The sequence below is a fragment of the Oryctolagus cuniculus genome, chromosome 2, assembly GCF_964237555.1.
Source record: "Oryctolagus cuniculus chromosome 2, mOryCun1.1, whole genome shotgun sequence".
NCBI lineage: Eukaryota > Metazoa > Chordata > Mammalia > Lagomorpha > Leporidae > Oryctolagus > Oryctolagus cuniculus.
Genome location: NC_091433.1, coordinates 125509271 through 125534776, shown reverse-complemented (window position 1 = coordinate 125534776; position 25506 = coordinate 125509271). Strand labels below are relative to the sequence as shown.

The 25506-nt window shown below is 38.2% G+C and overlaps 1 protein-coding gene across 2 annotated transcripts in view; it reads right to left on the bottom strand.

Moving 5' to 3' along the window:
• LRRTM4 (leucine rich repeat transmembrane neuronal 4) overlaps window positions 1-25506 on the bottom strand; it is an 809020-nt gene that overhangs the window by 470863 nt on the left and 312651 nt on the right. The gene's annotated exons all lie outside the window — the stretch shown is intronic.

The following is a 25506-nucleotide window of genomic DNA, read 5'->3' as shown; positions in this document are numbered from 1 at the left end:
AGATTCATTTTTGATTCTCTTTATATACAGAAGATCAGTTTTGCATACATTAAGTAAAGATTTCAACAGTTTGCTCCCACACAGAAACACAAAGTGAAAAATACTGTTTGAGTACTAGTTATAGCATTAGATCTCAATGTACAGCACACTAAGGACAAAGATCCTACATGAGGAGTAAGTGCACAGTGACTCCTGTTGTTGACTTAACAAATTGACACTCTTGTTTATGGCATCAGTAATCACCCTAGGCTCTTGTCGTGAGCTGCCAAGGCTATGGAAGCCCCCTGAGTTCACTGACTCTGATCATTTTTAGACAAGGCCATGGTCAAAGTGGAAGTTCTCTCCTCCCTTCAGAGAAAGGTACCTCCTTCTTTGATGACCCGTTCTTTCCACTGGGATCTCACTCACAGAGATCTTTCATTTAGGTTTTTTTTTTTTTTTTTTTTTTTTTCCCCCCAGAGTGTCTTGGCTTTCCATGCCTGAAATACTCTCATGGGCATTTCAGCCAGATCCGCATGCCTTAAGGGCTGATTCTGAGGCCAGAGTGCTATTAGGACATCTGCCATTCTATGGGTCTGCTGTGTATCTCACTTCCCATGTTGGATCGTTCTCTCCCTTTTTTATTCTATCAACTAGTATTTGCAGACACTATTCTTGTTTATGTGATCCCTTTGGTTCTTAGTCCTATCATTATGATCAATTGTGAACAGAAATTGATCACCTGGACTAGTGAGATGGCATTGGTACTTGCCACCTTGATGGGATTGAATTGGAATCCCCTGGTATGTTTCTAACTCTACCGTTTGAGGTAAGTCATCTTTAGCATGTCCTGAATTGCACATCTCTTCCCTCTCTTATTCCCACTCTTATATTTAACAGTGATCACTTTTCAGTTAAGTTTCAGCACTTAAGAATAATTGTGTATCGATTACAGTATTCAACCAAAAGTATTAAGTAGAACAATCAAAAAAATACTAAGAGGGATAACATTTTAATGAGTTGATATTAACAGGAAGCCACTGGGTGAGGAAATGGAGCAAGAGAAATGAACAGAGATCAAATGAGCAAATAACTGACCCAATCTCCAACCGACTCACAACTTGATACTGAAAACAATACATTTTAACAAAAATGTAATGTAATGTTGACTTTATCAACATTAGGTAATATATGAAGGTGTTTAGTTCCTCATAGTTTCAATTATTATCACCACCATGATCATTCTAATGTTATTACTACCATTATTGGTAAAATATGGCTATATAAATGCATTGATTAACCATGTTCAATATAATGCCAATGAAACCATCAGAAGAACTCCATCCACCTAGCCACACACTAAAACTTGCTAAGGAACTGTTCTCAAAATATGTCAAATTCCTTTATCAACCTTTATCTTATAGTACATGTATCATGTATAAACTTTGGTTTTTGTAAATAGCTGAATTTCTCAGTATAGTCATGCAATTAAAATTTTGGTGTGTACTGTCATGTTCATTAATTCTACATGAATAATTTTTCTACAAGTTACCTATATGCTCTTTGTGCATGGAAAAAATGCGTAATATGTTAGTCCTAACTGCATTTGAGCTATGATATATATTATATATACACATGCATAAACACATATATATGTATATATATACATATCATGGTTATCAGAGTTCATGAAATACACCTTATGTTTTCTTATCACACATAGAGATAAAATGTATAGGTAGATAAGAGATGACTTATGTGTACATGAAAATATACACTATAAATCATTGAGATGACAAAATAACATTTGTAGGTTTAGAATCTTTAGAAAGAAAATACTCCTTAAAAATACTAATAGTTATTGTGATGACAGCAACATATTTAGACAGAATTTCTGTGAATTATAATCCACTATGGAATTTTGGAACTATTATTAAATAACTATTTAATAATTTACATTATCTTTATGTCATCTTCATAGTTGAGTCATGTAATATGTTTACTCTTCTTTTACAGACAAGAAAAACACAGGTATAGATAGTTAAGCAAACTTCTTTATATCAAATAACTGGCCAAATTACACATTTGTTTGAGTGCTCCAATCTATTATTTTATTTGAAATTATTTGCTCATCACTATACAGCATGTTTTAATACAAAATCTCTGAGATCGTATTGTATCAGGTATATTTTCCTTCCACTACACCTGTTTATACAATTTCTTTCTCAGTCAAAAAGTATGTTTGTACCGTAAATTTAGTCTCTCTAAAGAGAAAATAGGTATTTTAATAAGGAGCTGTCACTCTGTATAAAGTTTTATCTCTTTGTATCTACTCATCACATAATGAGCTTTACTGAATTTAATTAATACAGAATATATACTCTGAAGATTTTTATCTGTCAAAATTTTGTGTCAAGGTCACAAATTGACCTTCTAATCAAAATTAATTGCTCTCAATTAGTGGCAAAGCAATTTCACAGACATCAGTTAACACCTGAAAATGTTACCAAAAAAATAAAAGACACAAGTAGGTAATTTTGATCCCAAGAAACTCATCCACATATCATGACACCTCTATTTGTCCTGGCTGCTTCATATATAAAATGGCATGGTGACCATGTCCCATTATAGAGTTGTCATTAAGAACAAATTTATATATATATATATATATATATATATTTGTATATCACATCAATATGTATCTGGCAGTACACTTTCAGTAACATTAACTGCTATCAGTATATTGTGTAAGAATCTGAAAGCGGGTCTAATAGCAAAAGACAAGAAAGACCCATGCATACCTCATGAATCATCCTTTCTAAGTGAGTCCAGCCTCAGGACTGAGAAACTTATGTGGAACTAAAGGATTAAGTTGAGCTATCTTTCCTGCCAGCTTCCTTCAATTCAGAAATGCTATAGAGACTTGGAGTCCTGAGGAAGGTGTAATTGAGTTTGTGCAGAAAGAAGAGGGCTTCACTGCTCCTATCCCAGTAGAAGGGCAGATGAGGAAGAGATAGCGAATACATGTGTGACCTAAATGCCAACCAGCCATTCAGCTCCTGCAGTAAAAGACTGCATCCCGAGTCCTAGAGGAGACTGAAGGGTAGGAACCCAGACTCCTATGGGGTGATCAAGTGCCTATTGAGTTTACATATGGATCTAAGCAAAAATGACTTTATTCCAGCAATGAAGAGTAAGTATGGGTGTTGGGACACAGAAGGTTCAACTTCCAGTTAGGACACCTGCATCCCCTATCAAGTGCCAGTTTGAGTCTTGGCTACTCTTCTTCCCATCCAGCTTCCTCCCACCTGGTCTGGAAGGCCATGGATGATGCTGTATGTCATGGGAGACTGCATGGAATTCCTGTCTCCCAGCTTTGACCTGGCCTAGTCCTGGCTGTTGAGAGCATTCGGGGAGTGAACCAGCAATAGACTATCCCCTCCTCACTCTTTCAGTATGCTCTTCAACAAATATAAACCTTTTTGTTAAAAAAAAAAAGAAGAAGAAATTAACTTTTGCATTTACCTGAGACTTTTGTGTAGGATGAACCTGTAGTTTGAGAACAAAGGAAACATATCTTCACATCCTTGGTATGTCTATTACTTATTATTAGTTTTTGGTTAGGTCATACATTTTATTCATTTTTACAATGGAAATAATCAGTATTTTATTGAATTGTTAGTGTTGTTAAATAATACACTGTATGTAATGTCCAGACATGTGCATCAGTCCACACTAGATGCACAACAGGTTCCAAATAAATGAGGCCATTGCTACTTTATCCATTTGTGTTTTCAGCTCAATGACAATTGAGCTGTATAGTGGCAGAACTTAACTGAGGCCTCCTTAAATCAGCTCCAATATGGTAAATTATCTTGACATTTTCAATTTTACTAACAAAATTTAACATATTGAGTTCATAGTTATTTACATTACATGTAATGCTTATACTTTAACTTCTTTTTATTGATATCCATTTCATTTGAAGGGCAGAAAGTGATAGAGACAGAGAGGGAGGGAGAGGATTAAGAGATAGAGAACTAGATCACTCCCCTAATGCCCACACAGAGCTGGAACAGGCCAAAGCCAAGAGGCTAGAACTCCATCTGGATCTCCTACACGATTGGCAAGAACCCAAGAACTTGACCCATCATATGCTGATTCTGAGAGTACCCATTAGCAGGGAACTTGACTGGCTAGAGAGTAAGGAGAACTCAAACTGGGTACTCTAACAGGGGAGTTGGGGATCGCAAGCAGGAATTTAACTGCTGCATCAAATGCCCACCCTGCAATTGTCTAAGTATAATATGAAAAAGGAGTGGTAAAGTTATTAACTTTAATTGAATTCATTTTACCATCACTGGATTGCTAATAGGGACAATCACCTCTAGCCATCTGTTAACTCTTCTTTCTGAAAAAAAGATTTATTCATAATTCTTATCAGTATAATCCTTCCTTGAATTAAACAGATGCTCTAGTGTTTGGGATTCCAAGGAGACAATCTCTCATCTTTATTTTAAAGTGATATAGTTTTCTAGGAAGTATCATAATTATCTTTTCTTTAATAAGCTAGAGGTGCTTTCTTTGGATTAAATAAAATCAGTGTTCCAATATAATGTTGTTGACTATATTATGCTGAATGTAACTTTACAAATGTCTGCTTTTATTAAGGTGATAAAAACTACCCATATTTTCCTGATGTGGCATATTTAGTAATCTTGGATGGCTAGTGATTTATTAACATAAGCCATTAAGAATACACTTCTTTCATTTAGCAATTTAAGAATCTCCAAGTTTCAACTACAGTTAGTTATATGATGACCAAAAACACATTTTAAGCATGAAAACTTCATAAGAAAGAAAGGAAAAGTGGTAGTAGAAGGTTTGAAGGAAATGAGGGCAGGGAAAGGCAAGTCACTCTTAAAACCCATAGATAATTGCTTAGAGTTCCTGTATACACTCTTGACAAACAGTGGTTTTTCTACTTACTACTTGTTGAATTCTTTATTGAGTGGTGGGTTAAACCTGAGATTATAAATTTAACTGAGGGGCTGGCACTGTGGCCTGGCCTTAAAGTGGCTGCCTGCAGTGCCCGCATCCCACAAGGGCACCAATTAAAGTCCCAATTGCTCTACTTCCTATCCAACTCTCTGCTATGGCCTGGGAAAGCAGTAGAGGACGGCCCAAGAATTTGGGTCCCTGAATCCTTCTGGGAGACCGGGAAGAAACTCCTAGCTCCTGACTTCAGATCAGCCCAGCTCCTGCCATTGCAGCCATTTGGGGAGTGAACCAGAACACAAGACCTCTCTCTCTGTCTCTCTTTCTTTCTCTCTCTCTCTCTCTCTCTCTCTCTCTCTGCCTCTGACTCTCTGTAGCTCTTTCAAATAAATAATTTTTAAAAAAAATAAAGTCAATTAAAGTATGTCATTGTAAAAACAAAGAAAAATAAGGAGGAGGGAAGATGAGAGAGAATGAGAGAGAGAGAGTAGGGTGGGAAGTATTATTATGCTCTTTAAACTATATATATGAAACACATTAACTTTGTTCCTTTTACATAAATAAAAATGTTTAAAAAGTAAAATCTGAGAGGTAAATAAAAAAAACCCTATGGCCTTAACAGAGTAGAAAGGTCTTTTAGATGCTTCATTAATGACAATAAGAGCCTGTTCAAAATACATTTCAAAGTTATGGGGTACAACCAAACACTCACATGCCCAGTCACATCACTTGCCTTTAAGAATATATTATGAAGTAATTAGCAGGTAGCCTAATACATTTCCCCTAATATGGGAAGACCTATTTTTCCCTTTATTCTTGGTATCTTTTATTAAACACAAATTGATTTTATCAAACTTGCGGCAAAAATGATCCAAAGCTTTACTCTAATTTTTTATTATTTTTTGACAGGCAGAGTGGACAGTGAGAGAGAGACAGAGAGAAAGGTCTTCCTTTTACCATTTTCTTCGTTTTACCGTTTACTCCTTCAGAACTAGCTAAACATCCACACTTACCTCTGTTTTAAAGCTTAATTGAAGCATAGTCCATCTGATTTCTTTGGAATGATTGATTTCAATTAATACTGTTGAACAACGTCAGTTATAGGAAAGCCGCAGAAATTTTAAGATTTATAATCTTCATTAGGGAACAGCTTAAAATATTGGGTATACATTTATAAATATTATTGTTCTTTAGAATTATTATTGCTAATGGAAGCCATGAAAAATTCTGTGTCAGCTTTAAGAGTTCTTCCCCATTACATCATCTGACCCCTGTTCCTATTCCTTTCTGTGCTGTGTATTGATTGTTAGGGCCAACGTATGAATACAGAAGAGAAACTCTTCCATGTAAAAAGCTGACGACTATGATGTTTTGAAAATCTCTCCCATAATGTTACAACTAGGATTTGGATAAACTAGAAATCATGATTTTTAAAGCATCTCTTGGATATCAAAAGGGTACTGGAAATCTTCCTGGACAAACAATGATTTTAAATATGCTTGATACGGGGCTGGTCTTGTGGCACAGTGGGTTAAAGCAACAGCCTGCAGAGCCAATGTCCCATAGAGGTGCCAGTTTTAGTCCCGGCTGTCCCACTTCAGACCCAGATCCCTGATAACGTGCATGGGGACAAAGCAGAGAATGGCCCAAGTGCTTGAACCCCTGCATCCATGTCAGAGATGCAGAAGAAGCTCCTGGCTTCTGCCTGGCTCGGTTCTGGCTGTTTCGGCCATTTGGGCATGAAACAAGAGGATTGAAGATTTTCTCTCTCTCTCTCTCTCCCTCTTCCTCTCTCTCTCACTTTGTCACTACTTCTCTTTTACCCTCTCAAATGAATAAATCTTCATAAATAAACAAACAAACTTGGCAACATTGACAGAATACAAAATAGAAAACACAAATCAACCTGGTTGCAAGGAATTCCAGATATTCTAAAATAAATAAGAGCTTATAATTTTTGTACACAGATTAACTCAAGGGCAAGAAATAAAATATTTCTTAGAAAAACTAATAATGCAATTACTTTCAAGAAATATGATTTATTTGTATACCATGGTATTTACTTAAAATTTCTCCCTTGAAAATAGCTTGTTCACTTCAGCATCCTTAAACTGAGTCCGCTAAATTTGTATTTTCCATTTGAAAGGGTATCATGTGACATGAGCAAAAGAATGCATATTTTAGAGGTTTTCAAATTTAGATGTGCATCTGGATCACTTGGACAGGCTTCTGAAAAAAATATGACATCATATCCAATGCTAATGAATTGGAATTTCAAAGATTGCTTGGACTGGTGCCCAAGAATTGATTTCTCCTGCTTCTTAAAAATGCTTCAGGTGACTTTGATATACAATTATTGTTTCCAATCATTTTACTCTTCCAAGAGACTTGTTTTCCTACCCAACTTAATCCTGGCACCAGAATGTTGAAGTGAACCTTTTGAAGATTTATATGAACATTTGATGATGCCTACCTATTGTGCATCTAAGAAATCAATATAACTGTATTAATTGGAAAATAATTGGGCTATACCATGAAATGGACTTCATATTCATATATTAAGCATCTAATTAGAAGAAAACATAAATAATATAAATTTCTTTTCTAGAATTGAGCTCAGATTACTTTATACTTAAGCTATAGCTAGAAGTTGGTTCAAAGGGCATGTTGGGTTCCAATCCATTTGCTTCTCTGCTACTGTATTTCATGTTCCACCAGCTCTGAATTGAGATGATTTGAGTATATGTATACTAATTTAAAGAAAAATCTTGTTTTTCATCTGCAGTAACTAAAAATTACATCTTTTAGCATATTCTTCACCAATCTTATTTTGGTATAAAAATCTGCTTTACCATTGATAGCTACTGAGAGCATGAAACGAACGTCTCTTATAAATGTTGATTCCCAAGTGCCATTTTATTAAAATATTTTGTCTTCTTTGTTGAGTACTATACTCATTGTACATCACCTAGCAATGAAAAGGTTCCAATAATCATTCAATAAAACTGAGCACTATTTTTCCTAAAAAAAAATTGTTCCAAGTTATTTTAGATATTTTATATTTTAGATCTTTTATCTTCCAAGTGAGATTTCTACAAAGAAAAAACAACAAGCATGGAGAAAAAATAGCTGGCTATTGCTATTCTCAGAAATCACATTTCCTGGGCCCAGCATCATGGTGTAGTGGGTAAATTTACCAACTGCAAAGCTGGCATCCGACCTGAGTGCCAGTTTGTGTCTCAGCTGCCCCGCTTCTGATCTGGTTCCCTGGTAATGGCCTGGAAAAAGCAGTGGAAGATGGCCCAAGTGTTTGGGCTCCCATTATCTATGTGGGAGACCCATAAGAAGCTGCTGGCTTCAGCCAGGGAATGAACCGATTTAAGATCTCTGTCTCCCCACCCAACCTGCACATGTGAATTTCAAATAAAAACTTTTTTTAAAAACAACTGAAACCTCTTTTAATGCCTTTTATCTTGACTGTGTGTTATAATTTTCACTTTATTTATGTTTTATTGGCCCTGTATTGAAAATGGTTTTAAGGCCTATCCAATATTTAATGAAGGGTAAACTGTTTCCAAATTCAAAATGACTTGGACACTATTCCCAAAATACTTGAAACTATGAGATCTATGATCCTTTCTTTTTGGGAATATCAAATATTTCCCTTAGTTACAGCCTCTTATGTATTTAATGTTGCATGTCAAGCTACACATGATCAAAATTACAGTAAGCCTGGATAAGATGAAGCTTTCAGTTGTTTGTCTAAAAAAATCTGATGCTAGCCGGCGCCGTGGCTCAATAGGCTAATCCTCCACCTTGCGGCGCCGGCACACCGGGTTCTAGTCCCGGTTGGGGCGCCGGATTCTGTCCCGGTTGCCCCTCTTCCAGGCCAGCTCTCTGCTATGGCCAGGGAGTGCAGTGGAGGATGGCCCAGGTGCTTGGGCCCTGCACCCCATGGGAGACCAGGAAAAGCACCTGGCTCCTGGCTCCTGCCAGGATCAGCGCGGTGCGCCGGCTGCAGCGGCGGCCATTGGAGGGTGAACCAGTGGCAAAGGAAGACCTTTCTCTCTCTGTCTCTCTCTCTCACTGTCCACTCTGCCTGTCAAAAAAAAAAAAAAAAAAAAAAAAATCTGATGCTTTCATTGAGTAAGTGCTTATTAGCACATCACTGCTAATACTGAAATTAAAAAACAGTGGGTACCAATGCCATCTCACTAAAGTGATGAATTTTTCATGATTGATAATAAAGATATGATTAATTGTCAAAGGGATCACATAAATAAGACCAGTGTCTGCTAATAATAATTGATAGAATTAAAAAGGAGACAACGACCTCATAGAATAACAAACACCCTAAACAGCACTCTGGCCTCATAATCAGCCCTTAAAGCATTCAGATCTGGCTAAGAAGCTCATAAGAGTTTCCCAGGCATGGAAAGCCAAGACACTGTGGCAAGAAAAATGACCTAAATCCAAGATCTCTGTGAGTGAGATCCCAGTGGAAAGAACGGGTCATTAAAGGAGGAGGTACCTTCCTGTGAAGGGAGGAGAGAACTTCCACTTTGATTAGGACCTTGTCTAAATAAGGTCAAGTTTGTGAACTCAAGAGGCTTCCATAGCTTTGGCAGTGCATGACAAGAGCCTCAGGTGATTACTGAAGTAATAAATAAGAGTGTCAATTGTTAAATCAACAACAGGTGTCACTGTGCACTTACTCCCCATGTGGGATCTCTGTCCTTAATATGTTGTACTATGTGAATTAACAGTAAAAGTAGTCTTCAAACTTATACTTTGTGTGTCTGTGTGGCTGCAGTCTGTTGAAATCTTTACTTAGTATATACTAAGTTGGTCTTCTGTATATAAAGATAATTACAAATGAATCTCAATGAAGAATGGGATGGGAGAGGGAGTAGGAGATGGGATGGTTTGTGGGTGGGAGGGTGGTTATGGGGAAAAAAACTGCTATAATCCAAAAGTTGTACTTTCAAAATTTATATGTATTAAATAAAAGTTTTCTTAAAAAAACAGTGGGTACCATATTTCAGGGGCTCCAAATACAGTGATGAAGATGAAAATGTAAACAAAATGTACCATCACGGTACATCTAGGCATTTCCAGAATACCACAAAATAGCAGAGAATTAAGATTCCCATGAGTAACATTAAAAGTCAGATTTTTACTACTGAATTCCTTCTTGAAAAATAAGTAAGTGTGGTGACAATTGATTCCTCCCTACTGAGATATCACAAGACAGGAGAGAGACATCCTTTAGAGTATTTCTTTTAGATTAAATTTACCCTTTTATTGCTAATTCCTTTGACTTGCCACTTCGCTGGATTCTTTGAATGGAGAAGCATTTCATCACTTAATTCTTAAATTTATCTGGTTTGGGAGACCTGATACCATGGAAAGAGCAACTGGAGAACCATGGGGAGCAGACTTCGCACATCCGGTTCTTTTTGTGTCTACTTTGCTATCAAAGTGTGTTGTAATGGTCACCATCTGGGATACTGACCAAAGAACAGAGCCTCCTAAGTCACTCGAACAAAATACATTAGTTCTCTAGAAGTCTGAATTCCTGGAACTTACCCTTAATAGTCAGGAAGCACATAGAAGAAAAATAGGAACAGGATTATCAAGTGGGTACATGCAGCAAACACATATCCAGGGCCCTGGTGCGCAACACTTAGAATTTCTGAGAAGAGACTATTGTTATTTCTCCTCGCTACACTAAGACTAAATATAATAAAAGTATTGAGAAGATCTTTAACACTGTAAATACCTCCTTGCCATTAATTTTTCTCAAAGTCAGGGCTTGATGGAAAATGAAGTTTGGCAGAAAATAATTTCAGGATTCAAGCTGCACTTTCGCCATTTGGTAGGGGTGCAACTTTAGGAAAGTCTCATTGATGACAGTAATAACTAACGCTACTAAAGTGCCCACAGTGTAGCCAGCACCAGTGTATACACATATTAACTCATTTCTCCTTATTTCGGTTCCTCAAAAAATATTTACTGAAGGACTGGCATTATGGTGCAGTGGGTTAAGCTGCTACTGGAGATACCAGCATCCAATAGGAGTGCTGATTTGAGTCCTTGCTGCTCTTCTTCCTATCCAGCTCTCTGTTAATGCACCTGGGAAAGCAGAGAATGATGGCCCAAGTACTTGGGACCCTGCCTTGCACATGGGAGACTTGGATGGAGTTCGACTCCTGGCTTCAGCCTGGCCCATTCCCAGCTGTTGTAGCCATCTGAAGAGTGAACTAGCAGATGGAAGATGTCTCTCATTTTCTCTCTCTCTCTCTCTCTCTCTCTCTCTCTCTCTCTATCTGCCTTTCTCCTCTCTGTAGTTCTCTTTTAAAAATATGTACTGAGTACTTCTGTGGTAAATACTGGAATCCATCTACAGTAAATATATTGTGTTAGTCTCACAATTCTCCATTAATATTTACTGAGTTAATAATACTTGTACACATTTTAATTATATGGTGCGTGTAAATAAGTAATTACTGTTTGCCCAGGCCTATATATGCTATAGTGAATACAGATGGAACATATAATATATCCATGCTGTTGAATAACTTAAATTTATCTCCAGAAAAAAATTAAAATGTACATAAAAAGCAATGTTGGTTGCCTAGCTATTTTGTCTTTGCTTCTGGTTTAAATTAGCACATTCAAATATAACACCATAAAGAGAAAAACAAGATATTCTTATTTTCTATGGAGATGACATCAGATAAGTATGTTTGGAAATAAATAGTAAGTAGCATTTATAGCTGTAAATAATCCATTCCTACTGTATGGGAGTAAACATTAAAATGTAAAAATTGTATACATGTTTTGGAAAAAATTACACAATTTATAAAGTAAAACTTTTATAATTTTCTTTAATATTTTCTAATGAAAAATGCTTATTCCAGATATTTTAGATAAACCTCAAAATCACAAAATTTTTAAACTGCAGTTATTCTATTTAACACTTTATCTAAAATAACTCAAACCCTTTAACTTGTGTCTGTGAGAGAAATATCTTTCCATCCACTTCCTTCCCGAGTGAAATGAGCAGCCCAGATGAGAGATAAGAACACAAAGCAAAAGCAAAGCCAAAAAGCAAAAGCAAAAAAAAAAAAAAAGTCTAAAATGGTCAAAGTTTATATTCTTTTTAAATTTTTTTATTTATTATTTGAGAAGCAGGGAGAAAGGAGAGAGGAAAGAGAATCAACCTCTCATCTGCTGGTTCATTGCCAATATGTTACAACGGCCCTCAGCTAGGGCCAAGGCTAGGCACCAGGAACTCAATGTAGGTCTTACATGCAGATGGTAGAAACCCAGTGACTGGAGCCAACATCGCTGCCTCCCAGGGTCTGAATTAGCAGGAAGCTGGCACCAGGAGTCCAAGGGTGTACCCAGCCCATGCACTCTGTTTTGGGAAGTGGGCATCCTAATTGTTAGGCCAAACACCTTCCCCCTTTTAAAATCATTTTAATCATAATTCAGTGTCTTTGCTATCAAAGTGTAGAAATGTATAATTTATGTTTCATATATCCAATTTAAAGGAATAAAGTTATCTTTAGTGTTTGTTTTCCTGCTAATATTTTCTACTGATGTATCTATTACAGAAGAAATAATATACTGTACCTAAAATATTTTTGTACTTAATAGTTCTCTGTAAAAATGATATAATCTTGCCTAAAAGTTAAATTAAAATTATTTGTTAAACTTAAGTGAAATCCTTACTTTTAGGTGTAAGTTCTCCTTCTCAAGTGAAACATAAACTCTATAAACCTCTGTTTTGACATACTTTGAATGTGTAAATAGGAACACCATTTTAGTAGACATTCTCTATAGATAACGAGTATCAGCACAAGCCTCGGCTAAGATGATAGGTTTTAGACAGGGTACAAACTCTATGCCCATAAGATCTAAACTATATCCTCCTACTCAACACTCATTACCTTTCTCCTGTACTCTAGGGTGTATTTTCAATTGTTGTCTGCACTCTATTGGGTAGAAAGTTAGTAAAATTTGTTCTCCATTAACTGTTATTCCCAGCCTTATGTAGGCATAACCTGAGACTGGATTAATAGCACAGCCTTCTAGTTTTCCAGTCCTCAAAATCATCCATCATTCCATTACAAGAAAGCAATGCCTCCATTGCTTTGGCTACCCATAAACAAAATTCTTTCAGTTTCAGCAACATTCTGACTTAAGAATTTAATGTACAGTCTCCAAGAAACAGAGGGAAAGAAAAGTACACTTTTATGAATTTCTAAGTTGCCACATTCACACTCAATATTTAATACTACTGCCAATAGATTTTGCAGAATGAAATAAATTTATAACTAATGAGCATAGTTTCAAAGTTTCAAAACATGATTTAATAAATTAGTCAATGTAATCTTTATAAAAATGACTCTAAGAGGCCAAAGTATCACTGAACATGAGGGAAATCATGAGGATGCAAAGGAATACAAAAGAATAGGGGAAAGTAATTATGGTTTTAGTAAATAATGAAGGAATTCTTGTTTCATTTCAATATCACAAAGGCAGAACTACACAATAAAAGGCTAGATCAATTTAATTATGAATATGACCCAGATTAGTTAATTAAATTAATCTAACATGGCCTGGTAAACAGCATGGTTTATTCAAGTTGGTTTCTTTCTAATCTGATTTCCTCTTGTTTTACAATATTTTAAATAGAGATCATCTAGTGTGGTCTGGTATCTAATTTTCACAGATTTGAGATTTATGTAACCCAATAGCTATTGCTTTTTTGAAAGTATTATTTTATAAAGTTTGCTTTAAAAATAATATTTCTACTCTTTAAAACATGGTTGTACTTTACAGTATTTGTCCTATGTGTATGACTACATTATTACTTTCTAACCAAATGAAATTATCATAAGGCTAGTTTTGTCTTAATATCTTAATAGTAATTAATTTATCAAAAATGCATCACCCAGGACTTTTCAGTAAAAAATGAAATATAGAAGGCATAAAGACATTTTAAAATGTTATATAAACTTACTTTTGAAATAAACAATTATAAATTCCTAGAGTACAATACAAGCTTGGACAAAGAAAATCTGAACAAATTGAACATCAAAGAGATGCAATTTTCTGTTCACATTCCATCACAGATCTAAGATTCCAATAACAGCATGTGCTATGCAAACCCATGATCTTTGCAGAAAACTTTATTTGCACATAATTTCATATCTACATTGATGAATGTGATATATACTCTTTAATTCCACTTCCCGCCCTTCTGTTTTTCCCCCATCTTGAGAGAGAAAAGCTAACTCTGTTTACTCACTAAAGGAGTAAGCCTTCTGCAAAGCTCCATGGAATCTGAGTAAAGCCCAGTGAAGAGAGGATTTGATTCAAAACCTCGCCAAAGATGACATTTGACCCACCTGATCATGCCAGATGAGGGTCTGATGCTTTCTCAACCATATATCCTAATGCACACGCTGGATCTCGCTGCCAGCTTTCTACATTACACAGCAACAAGCTCCAGGCTTGGACTCCAGCCCACTGACCACCCCAGGGAAAAGGCTGTGCTGCTCCCAACCATTAATGCTGAGTTAGCAGGACTGAGCTGCAGCCAAGATTCAGTCAAAATGTATTCCTGTTTCTGTCCTGTCCTTTTTCACATCAGGAGAAGTGCTAATACTTCCTTAAAGCAGAATCAAGTCCCCAAAGCCAGGAGTCAGACTGTGTATACACCGCTACTACATTCCTGGTCATTGTACATTAAGTGTACAGTAAGTGGTCTACCTATGTTATTTCTCTCATGTCCCAATGAACTAAATAGACATGCTCTTTGATTATACGACCCCTTCATCTTTATAATGAAAATGACCAATTATCTGGCTAAACTGAGGAGCTATCTCTCTTTCCAAATCTAGTGATCATTTTTCTAATGTATTGTATTCATCTTAGATGCAGCATCTGGTAGCACTGATCATGCCTTCTCCATCCTCTGAATTTGTTTCTGAATGCTTTTCAGGAATACCACAATCTTGTTGCTTCTTCAATGTTACTAGACATTCCTTCTTGTTCTCCTGTGTTCAATTGTACTTGCTTTCATAAATTATTCAAAATTAGGATGTCCTAGTGTTTGGTTTTCTTTGTAATTACTCCACAAATAACCTCGCCCTTTTCATGACTTGAAATACCACCTGTAATCAATGAGTAACAACTTTGTATTTCTTGCCTCAATCGCTTCTCTAAATCACACTTTATGCCAACAACTTTTCAATGCTGTGAGAGTCTTAAGCAAATGAGTTCTAATCTTCCTTGATCTATAATAAAATCTTTACTTAGATCACTAATTAGTGCTTCAAGTTTAATTAGTCCAAATTTGTTCAGCGTTAACCTTGCTTTCTCCTCATTCTTTCCAACATCATTAAACGGCAACCACATTTTGCTGAACATCAATCTTTTGTGTGTGTGTGTGTGTAGATAGATCAAATTATCATGTTATCATGACTATATTTTCTTCTTTAATGTTTGCCTACTTATGTATTTCTAAGACAAAGAGAGAGAGAGAGAGAATGAGAATGAGTCCACATCTGCTGGTTTACTTGCCAAATGTCCACAAAAGCAGACATATGCAAGGCCTAAACCAAGAGCCCTGAACTCCATCCAGGTCTCCCATGTGGGTGACAGGGACTCAATCACTTGAGCTATCCTATGCTGCCTTGCCTGGTATACATCAGCAGAAACTGGATTGGAAGCAAAGGCAGGACTTGATCCTAGGCACTCTGAGAGGGGATGTAGATGTTCTAAGCAGTGGGTTTGGCCACTGTGCCACAACATGTACCTTTCATTCTTTTTTTTTTTTCCTTAGTTTTTATTTCATTTATTTGAGAGGGAGGCAGAGAGGGAGAGTGAGAGAGGTGGGGAGGGAGGCAGAGAAGAGAGAGGCTGAATGAGAATACTTCTAACAGTTTACTCCCCAAAGGCTCACAATGTCCTGGATGGGAAGGGACCAAGCTGGGAACTGGGAATTAAATCCGGGCCTCCCACCTGATTGGTAGGAACCAGATTACTGGAGCCACCATTCTTGTTTCCTGGGCTCTGCATAAGCAGGAAGCTGAAATCAGAATCAGAGAATGGTGTCAAATCCAGGTACTCCATAACAGGATGTTGGGGGCTGGCACTGTGGCATAGTGGGTATAGCCGCCACCTGCAGTACTGGCATCCCATATGGGCACCAGTTGAGTTCTGGCTGCTCCACTTCTAATCCAACTCTCTGCTGTGGCCTGGGAAAGCACTGGAAGATGGCCCAAGTCCTTGGGCCCTTGCACCTACTTGGGAGATCTGGAAGAAGCTCCTGGCTTCTGGCTTAAGATAACCCCAGCTCCACCCATTGCAGCCATTTGAGGAGTAAACCAGTGGATGGAAGACCCCTCTCTCTCTGTGCCTCTCTTTGCCTCTGCCTCTAACTCCACCTTTCAAATAAATAAATAAATCTTTAATAAAGAGAGGATGTTGATGTCTTACTCTGTCTCCACCGCTAAGCTAAACACCTGTCCCTTAACATCATTCTTCACATCTCTGTTTCTCTAATAATCCACATTCAAGCCATCAACAAATAATGTTGATGATTCTTCTGAAAAATATCGAGAACCCAGCCCCTTCTCCCACCTGCGTCTTCTCCCTAGTCTACTGCATGATCCTCTGCCTGGACCTAGTTTTCTAGCTGTCATCTGTGCTTTCACTTTCACCCTTCTCAGTGACAGTCTGCAAAACATCAGCTGCAGACTAAGTTTTGACTACAGGATTGATGCCGGCTTGCTGCCTATGTGCCATTAGTGTAATCTCTCTCCCTGGAATACCCCAAGTACATGCTGTTCAGTGTTTTTGCACTTGATGTTCTTTCTGCCTGAAATGCTGGTTTCTTCGTGCAAGACTCGCTTTTTTATTATCTTAAAATCTCTGCTCACAAGTCACTTCATCTGAGTTGCCATTTTAAAAATTTCTCATATAAAACATCACAGTCCCCACAATAACTTTTTATCTACTTATTTCACTTTACATTTCTTCAGTACATTTATCACCGCTGGAAATGTTACACCTGTCATTGTTTATTGTTTGTCTTTCCAAAAATATATACATTACAGGGGAGCGGGGCTCTCTTACTCCTGTCATTCCTCTGATTTTTCAGTACCTAGGCCTCCATTTGTCAGAACATAAAAGGTACTCCCTTTGGAGTTTTTCAGTACCTTGCTGTGAATTTTAGTTTCAAAACAGAAGATTTTAATATAAAAGAATCACACCCTTTGCATTCATTCAAGACATATGCTAAACAACATCGTTATTTATTAATCTATTATTAATTATTCAACACTAATCAATTATTCACCAAATATACTTTTCAATCCATTTGAGACTGTGCTAAATACAGCTGGGCATTTACCATACACATTTAAATATGGCACCATTGTGCTAAAAAAATACCATGTAAATTAGAGAAAAAGAGATAACAGAGAAAAAGAGATAACAACGTAGGAATGTTCCAAAGGGAGAAATTATTCCTAGAAAGGCAAAGGGCTGTAAAATAAAGCTGTAGTCTGTCACTGGCGATTGGATTGAATGTTGATCTAATTGGAATAGAAAAAAAGACAGAAGAAAAATCCCATCACTTGACAATTATAAGACATTTGACATGTTCCCTAAACTTCTATTAATGTTTTATTTTTACCTGTTTCCTTCTTAGTTTCTTCCTCTACATAACTGAGAGTATTATGAATATTAAGTGCAGAAAATGGAGACAAAGCACATAACCTACTTCTTGGTACATAATCAATCTTTGATTATTGTTATAATTAGGACAACACAGACAATGAACAGCAAGAACGATGTAGTCACAGAAGGGCAAGGCTTAGTTGCTTTATGCTTTAATTTTAAAAAAAATATAGCTATCACCTTAAGAGTTCTCCTTAGTGCAGACATAGCTGTCAGATTTAGCAATAAATTATGATGTTTCCAGTTAAATGTGGAATTTTAGTAAACAGTAAATATTTAGAATAGTTCCAAATATTGAATAGAATGAATAGAATATGCTTATACTTAAATTGCTGGGTTTTTCTTAACCTAATATTAAAATTGCATTTTGCAACCCCAAGTAGGGCCATTGCTTTTTAACTTAAGCAGTTGAATGCATATAAATGGGCTCATGAGAACACAGACACACACACACACACACCTGATACATGTCTGATACGCAGTGTGTCAATCTGATCTATTAATCTGCTAAGGGCAATTCTGATGTATTCCTGAAATAGAACTCAGAAAAGTAAAGGAGTCTCAGAAATCAAATTAAGACCCATCTATGGTAAACAGCATGGTTCTGAAAACTCTACACTGCATGCTAATTCTGGATCATGGCCCGATTTAAATTAAGAATGCTTTTATAAGAATATTTAGAGATCTCAGATGGCTCATAAAGCTTAAAACATTCATTATTTAGCAGTTTTTAGGAAAAAAAGTTTTCCAACTTATTTTACTGAGGAGAAACTCATTAGTGAATAGTGAATGAATACTGACAATACTGTGTTGCTGGAACCATTCTAGGTGCACCTCTGGCACTTACACTCAAGTGTGAAAGACAGGAAGACATTAAATTGAAGGCATTGAAATAAACCTATGAACACTCAAATAATACGTTGATAATTTGCATCATTACACAAGCACATGACTCAATGTCAGATATGCTGGAGTTTTTTTTTTCTATAGTAAGCTAATAATGAAAACTTGTTTGGTGTAGTGATCAATTTTCTGATTCTTTTATGTTTACAAAGCTATCATTCTAAATATTTAATTCAACTGATTTTCGTAGGATTGAAACTGCTTTCACGAGTTTACTTTTTCTTTTAATCAAATTATTCCTTTTCATGTAATTTTCAAGAAAGTTCTAGCAATGCATTGTTGTGTATGCCTGTTAACCAGAGAATGGAAACTGGCATTGTGGTACAGGTAACTAAACCACACTTGGTAGGCCACATACCATATGAGTGCTGGTTTGAGTCCTGGGCACTCTTTCTGATGTTTCTAGTGGACCTGAGAAGCAGGAATGGTGGCCTGTGTACTTTTTTCCACTCACAGGGAGACCTGGATGGAATTCCTGGCTTCAATCTGGCCAAGCCCAGGCTACTGCAGGCATTTGGGAGTGAACAGGTGGATAAAGATCTCTCTCTCTTTCTCCCCCTTTCCAATACATTCATATATTATATTTTAAGAATACAAACTCTTTGTCTTTCAAGTTAACATTGGTATCAAAAATATAGGTCCAAATGAAGAGGATCCATGATGGCTGAATAGAGAGGTCCTATCCTCATCACTTCCACAGAGAAGCACACACAACAAAGGAAGGATAAATTTCCAGGACACAAAGTGAAAACGTCCGCAAAGCAGTGATGCAACTCCAAGCAGCACGCAGACTCGGGGAGTTGGCAACAAAGATCGCAGCTCCTCTCCTAACACCCTAGCCCTGGGGACCCCATCACAACGGGAAAAAGTGAACAGAAAACCCTGCAACCGGCCGGCGCCACGGCTCACTAGGCTAATCCTCCGCCTTGCGGCGCCGGCACACCGGGTTCTAGTCCCGGTGAGGGCGCCGGATTCTGTCCCGGTTGCCCCTCTTCCAGGCCAGCCCTCTGCTGTGGCCAGGGAGTGCGGTGGAGGATGGCCCAGGTGCTTGGGCCCTGCACCCCATGGGAGACCAGGAAAAGCACCTGGCTCCTGGCTCCTGCCATCGGATCAGCGCGGTGCGCCGGCTGCAGCGCGCCGGCCGCGGCGGCCATTGGAGGGTGAACCAACGGCAAAAGGAAGACCTTTCTCTCTGTCTCTCTCTCTCACTGTCCACTCTGCCTGTCAAAAAAAAAAAAAAAAAAAAAAAAAACCTGCAACCCACAGCCCCAACTACAGCAGAACTGCACAGTCCTTATTGGATTTTAAATTTAGTCTAAAAGGCTGATTTTGATCAGAGCAACTGCTTTCCTCCACCCCACTCTCAAAAATGCAAACCCAAGTTGCTCCAGTACAGCTACATTTAACCTGCATTCCGTATCAGGGGACAGCAGGCAGCCCTGTGGCCAACAGGAAGCTCCAGCTACCCACCCCCTCCCAGGGCTAGGGAGCATCACAGGGCAGACACTAGGCCCCTCTGCACCTTTAAGCTGAGGGATTGCTGGGCTCAAGCCCTGGAGCCATGCTTATTCACTCTGTGCATTCCAGGAAAGTCCCTCCTCTACTTCTTGGGGCCCTGAAGTGGCAGCAGCAGCTAATACGCAGGACCAGATGACCAGACCTGAGGCAGCCTCCTTCTGTATATCTTTTTTTTTTTTTTTTTTGACAGGCAGAGTTAGACAGTGAGAAAGAGAGAGACAGAGAGAAAGGTCTTTCTTCCGTTGGTTCACCCCCTAAATGGCCAGCACGGCTGGTGCACTGCACCAATCTGAAGCCAGGAGCCAGGTGCTTCCTCCTGGTCTCCCATGCGGGTGCAGGGCCCAAGCACTTGGGCCATCCTCCACTGCACTCCGGGGCCAGAGCAGAGAGCTAGACTGGAAGAGGAGTAACTGGGACAGAACTGGCGCCCCGACCAGGACTAGAACCCGGGGTGCCGGTGCCACAGGCAGAGGATTAGCCTAGTGAGCCACAGTGCCAGCCTCCTTCTGTATCTCTTAGCACATAGTGCTGGATGGCCGGAGCACAAGTCCTGGCATCACCCTTTCATACACTGTGGGACTGGGGACAGTCCCCTCTGTGTCCTACAGCTCTGAGACTGTGGTTGTTGGGGCTACAATTCTTAGGGTAACTCCTACTCATCAGTGGGACCTAGAGAGATCTAGCTACATTCCTCTGTATCAGGCTGGTGGCTGCCAGTACAACATCCCCAAAATAACCTGTATTTGCTCTGTGTGACTTAGCTAAAATAGCCAATACATCCTGCAGATCTGGGACTATGATCATTCTATTAGTCTCAGAACAACCTGAATTTCCCCTGGAGCCTGGAGAAGTCAATATCTGCATTGCTACAAATTGTAAATGCTATATATGACAAATATACAGCCAATATCATACCAAATCCAAAGTATTAACAAGAACAATTAGGAAAGAGAAAGAAAGTAAAGGCAATGAAATTGGAAAGGAGGGATTCATAATATTCATGTTTAAAATGACATGATTTGCATAATGAAAGGACTAAGAGTCAAAGGGAGCACATAAACAAGTCTAGTATCTGCTAACACTAACCGATAGAATAAATAAAGGGGAGAGTGATACAACATGGGAAGTGAGATACTCAGCAGACTCATAGAATGGCGGATGTCCTAAATAGCACTCTGGCCTCAGAATCAGCCCTAAAGGCACTCGGATCTGGCTGAAAAGCCCATGAGAGTATTTCAGGCATGGAAAGCCAAGACACTCTGGCAAAAAGATCTCTGTGAGTGAGATCCCAGTGGAAAGCACAGGTCTTCAAAGAAGGAGGTACCTTTCTCTGAAGGGAGGAGAGAACCTCCACTTTGACTATGACCTTGTCTAAACAAGATAAGAGTCGGAGAACTCAAGGGGCTTCCATAGCCTTGGAAACTCATGACTGGAGCATAGGGAGATTATTGATGCCATAAACAGGAGTGTCAATTTGTAAAGTCAACAACAGGAGTTGTTGTCCTTAATGTGCTGTACACTGAGGCTTAATGCTATAACGAGTACTCAAACAGTATATTTCACTTCGTGTTTCTATGGGGGTGCAAACGATTGAAATCTTTACTTAATGTACACTAAACTGATCTGTAAAAAAAAAAAAAAAAAAAAAGAAATTATCAATTCCCAACTTGACTCTCACTGGGATTAAACATGACAATAGGTCTGATCTGATTTCATCATCATTTAAAAAAAATCATCTATTATTTTTCACTTTATGTTTCTGTGTGGGAGCAAACTGTTGAAATCCTTACTTAAGGTATACTAAGCTGATCTTCTGTATATTAAGATAATCGAAAATGAATCTTGATGTGAATGGAAGGGGAGAGGGAGTGGGAAAGGGGAGGGTTGTGGGTGGGAGGGACGGTATTGGGGGGGAAGCCATTGTAACCCATGAGTCGTACTTTGGAAATTTATATTCATTAAATAAAAGATTAAAAAAAATAAAATAAAATGACATGATTTGGGCGCAGCGCCATGGCTCACTTGGCTAATCCTCAGCCTGCAGCGCTGGCATCCCATATGGGCACCGGGTTCTAGTCCCGGTTGCTCCTCTTCCAGTCCAGCTCTCTGCTGTGGCCTGGGAGGGTAGTGGAGGATGGCCCAAGTGCTTGGGCCCTAGCACCAGCATGGGAGACCAGGAGGAAGTGCCTGGCTCGTGGCTTCAGATCAGTGCAGTGCCAGCTATAGTGGCCATCTGGGAAGTGAACCCATGGAAGGAAGACCTTTCTCTCTCTCTGTGTCTGTAACTCTACCTGTCAAATAAATAAATAAAAAATCTAAAAAAAAAATAATAAAATGACATGATTTTTTAGCACATGGGAAAACCTAAATATTCCATCAAAAAGCTCTTACAATTGATAAACCAATTCAGTAAAGCTGCAGTTTACAAAAATCAATATAGAAAAAAGGTTGCAATTCTATATACCAATCATTACCTTGCTGAAAAGGATATCAAGAAAAACATCCAATTCGCACAAGCTACAATAAATTGAATGTTTCAGAATAAACTAAACCAACGAATAAAATACATCAACAATGAAAATTAAAAAGCACTGATGAAATAATCTTTGAGGACACAAAAATGGAAATCTATTCCTTGTTCATGGATTAGAACAATGCCCAAACTACCTAAAGCAATATGCAGATCCAATGTAGTCTCTATCAAAATACCAATGATATTATTTACAGAATTAGAAAAAAATTCTGAAATTCATATGGAATTACAAAAGATCCAGAACTGACAAAGTAATTTTAAACAATAAAGTCATCCTGGAGGTATCACCATACTTGATTTCAAAGCATACCATAAAGATAGAGTAATTAAAACAGTATGGCATTGCTATAAAAAACCAATAGATAAACACAATAGAGTCCAGAAATTAATCTACTTACCTACCAACAACTAATTTTTGACAAAGGTACTAAGAACATCATCAGAGAAGGCACAGTCTTTTAAATAAATGATTCTGGCAAAACTGGATATCCATGTGTAAAATAATGAAATAATAGGCTGGCACTGTAGCACAGCAGGTTAAGCTGCTGCCTGCCATCAGAGCATTAGTTTGAATATATATATATATGTGTGTGTGTGTGTGTGTGTGTGTGTATTTTCTTTTTGACAGGCAGAGTTAGTGAGAGAGAGAGACAGAGAGAAAGGTCTTCCTTTTGCTGTTGGTTCACCCCCAAAATGGCCGCTACAGCCAGCGTGCTGCAGCGATCCGAAGCCAGGAGCCAGGTGCTTCCTCCTGGTCTCCCACATGGGTGCAGGGACCCAAGCACTTGGGCCATCCTCCACTGCACTCCCGAGCCACAGCAGAGAGCTGGACAGGAAAAGGAGCAACCGGGACTAGAACCCGGGGTGCCAGCACCAAAGGCAGAGGATTAGCCTACTGAGCCGCGGTGCCGGCCAAATTTACATATTTTTAAGATTATTTTTTTTCCTTGAAAGAGTTACACAAATAGAGGGCAACATATATACATGAAGAGAGAGAGAGAGACAAAGTCAGAGAGAGCGAGCGAGCTCCCATCTGCTGGTTTACTTTCCAAATTGCAGCAAGGGCCAAAACTGAGCCAGGCTCCAGGAGCTCCAACCAGATATTCCACATGAGTGGCAGGGCCCCAAACACTGAACATCTCCTGCTGTTTTTTCTAGGCCATTAGCAGGGAGTTGGATCAGAAATGGAGCAGCCAGAACACGAACCCGCATCGTCATGGGACGCCAGTGTTACAGGAAGTGGCTTAACATGCTACAACGCAAGGCCAGCCCTGACAAACTCGTATCTTAAAGCTGAGTCTTTTGTGGAAAAATCATATTGTTTTTGAAGTATTTGAAAGCTTGGGACTTGCTAAACATGTTTTTAAAAGGTTAAAATATATCAATTTGCTCTACATTTGGCCCCTTCTTTAATCTTCCTTGGCATAGTATCAACTGGGAGACTGGTTTTTGAAATAGCTGCTTATTGAAACAATCCAGAGCCAGGCCTCAAAGAGCTTCCCTGTACCCATCTGGGATATAAAAGTCCTAACATTATAATTAACTCTTTAAAATCCAGATATGATCTCTCTTGATTATACTTTAAAAATACAAATTCCAGGAAATAATTGAATTACACTTCTAACTATGGTTATTTATTATTTTCTTTTGTTTACCTTGTTATCTTTTGTTTGGTTCTTTGATTTTCTACACTTGAAATTCTGCATTTCAAGTTTTCCATATCTCAAATCGCAAAATATCAATTATTCTGCTGATTAATTCATATGTGATTCAATTGTTTAATACTTAAAAGCATCCCATTTAAAGTGTATTTGGGGGTCAATGGTGCGGTACTCTGGTTAAGCTATTACTAGCAATGCAGGCTTCCCATATCAGGTGCCAGTTGGAATCCTGGCTGCTCTGCTTCTGATCCCAAAGTAGCAGAAGATGTCCCAAGTACTTGGTTCTCTGCCACCCATGTTGAAGACCCAGGTGGAGTTTCTGGCTCCTGGCTTTGGTCTGGGCCAACCCCATATAGTACAGGAACTTGGAGAGTAAGCCAGCAAATGAAATATCTGTCTCACTCTTTCTCGGTCACTCTGTATTTAGAAAAATGAACGAATGAATGAAAATTTTTGAAGTATATTTTAACAATCAAAATTTTACAAAATAGTTATTTTTCATGAAACCTGGCTAGCAACTATTTGTATTACTTCAGACTGTGTTTCTAAGTAGCAAGTATGAGTCAGGTTTATATGGTGTATGTGACAAGGTAAGGATTATATCTTTCAAATTAGCTCATGTAAAACCAGACCACACAAAGGAAATATATGTTCTTGTTTCAGTCATTCCCTTTATTTCTAATATTCTGTACGGACCATTCAAAGGAGCCTCAATTGATAGCTTGCAAACCCATGAAAATAAGAAAGCCGCAGGGGATTGATTTAACTTCTTGGAAAAGATACATCTCTCTTCAGCTCACAAAACCAGATCACTGTAATGATTTCAAATAATCTGTGACTACAGTACAAATGTGGCCTCTGGTAGAATGCGTATCTATAAGTGTAAAGAATATGGCCTTGGTTTGTTTCATTGTAAGAAGTAATATGTTAAAATAACATTTGCAAATATGACATATTTAAAAATATGGTTCATACACGGAAGTATGTTACTTTGCACACTTGTCCAAATTTATAGGACCATTTAGGATGATTAGAGCAATGACTCTCAACCTTAACTGCAAATGAAAATCACTTGTGTAGATTTTTTTTTTTAATTCCCATGCCTCAGGCTCTACTCAGGCCAGTCAAGGATCTCCAGAGGTTTTGATTTTG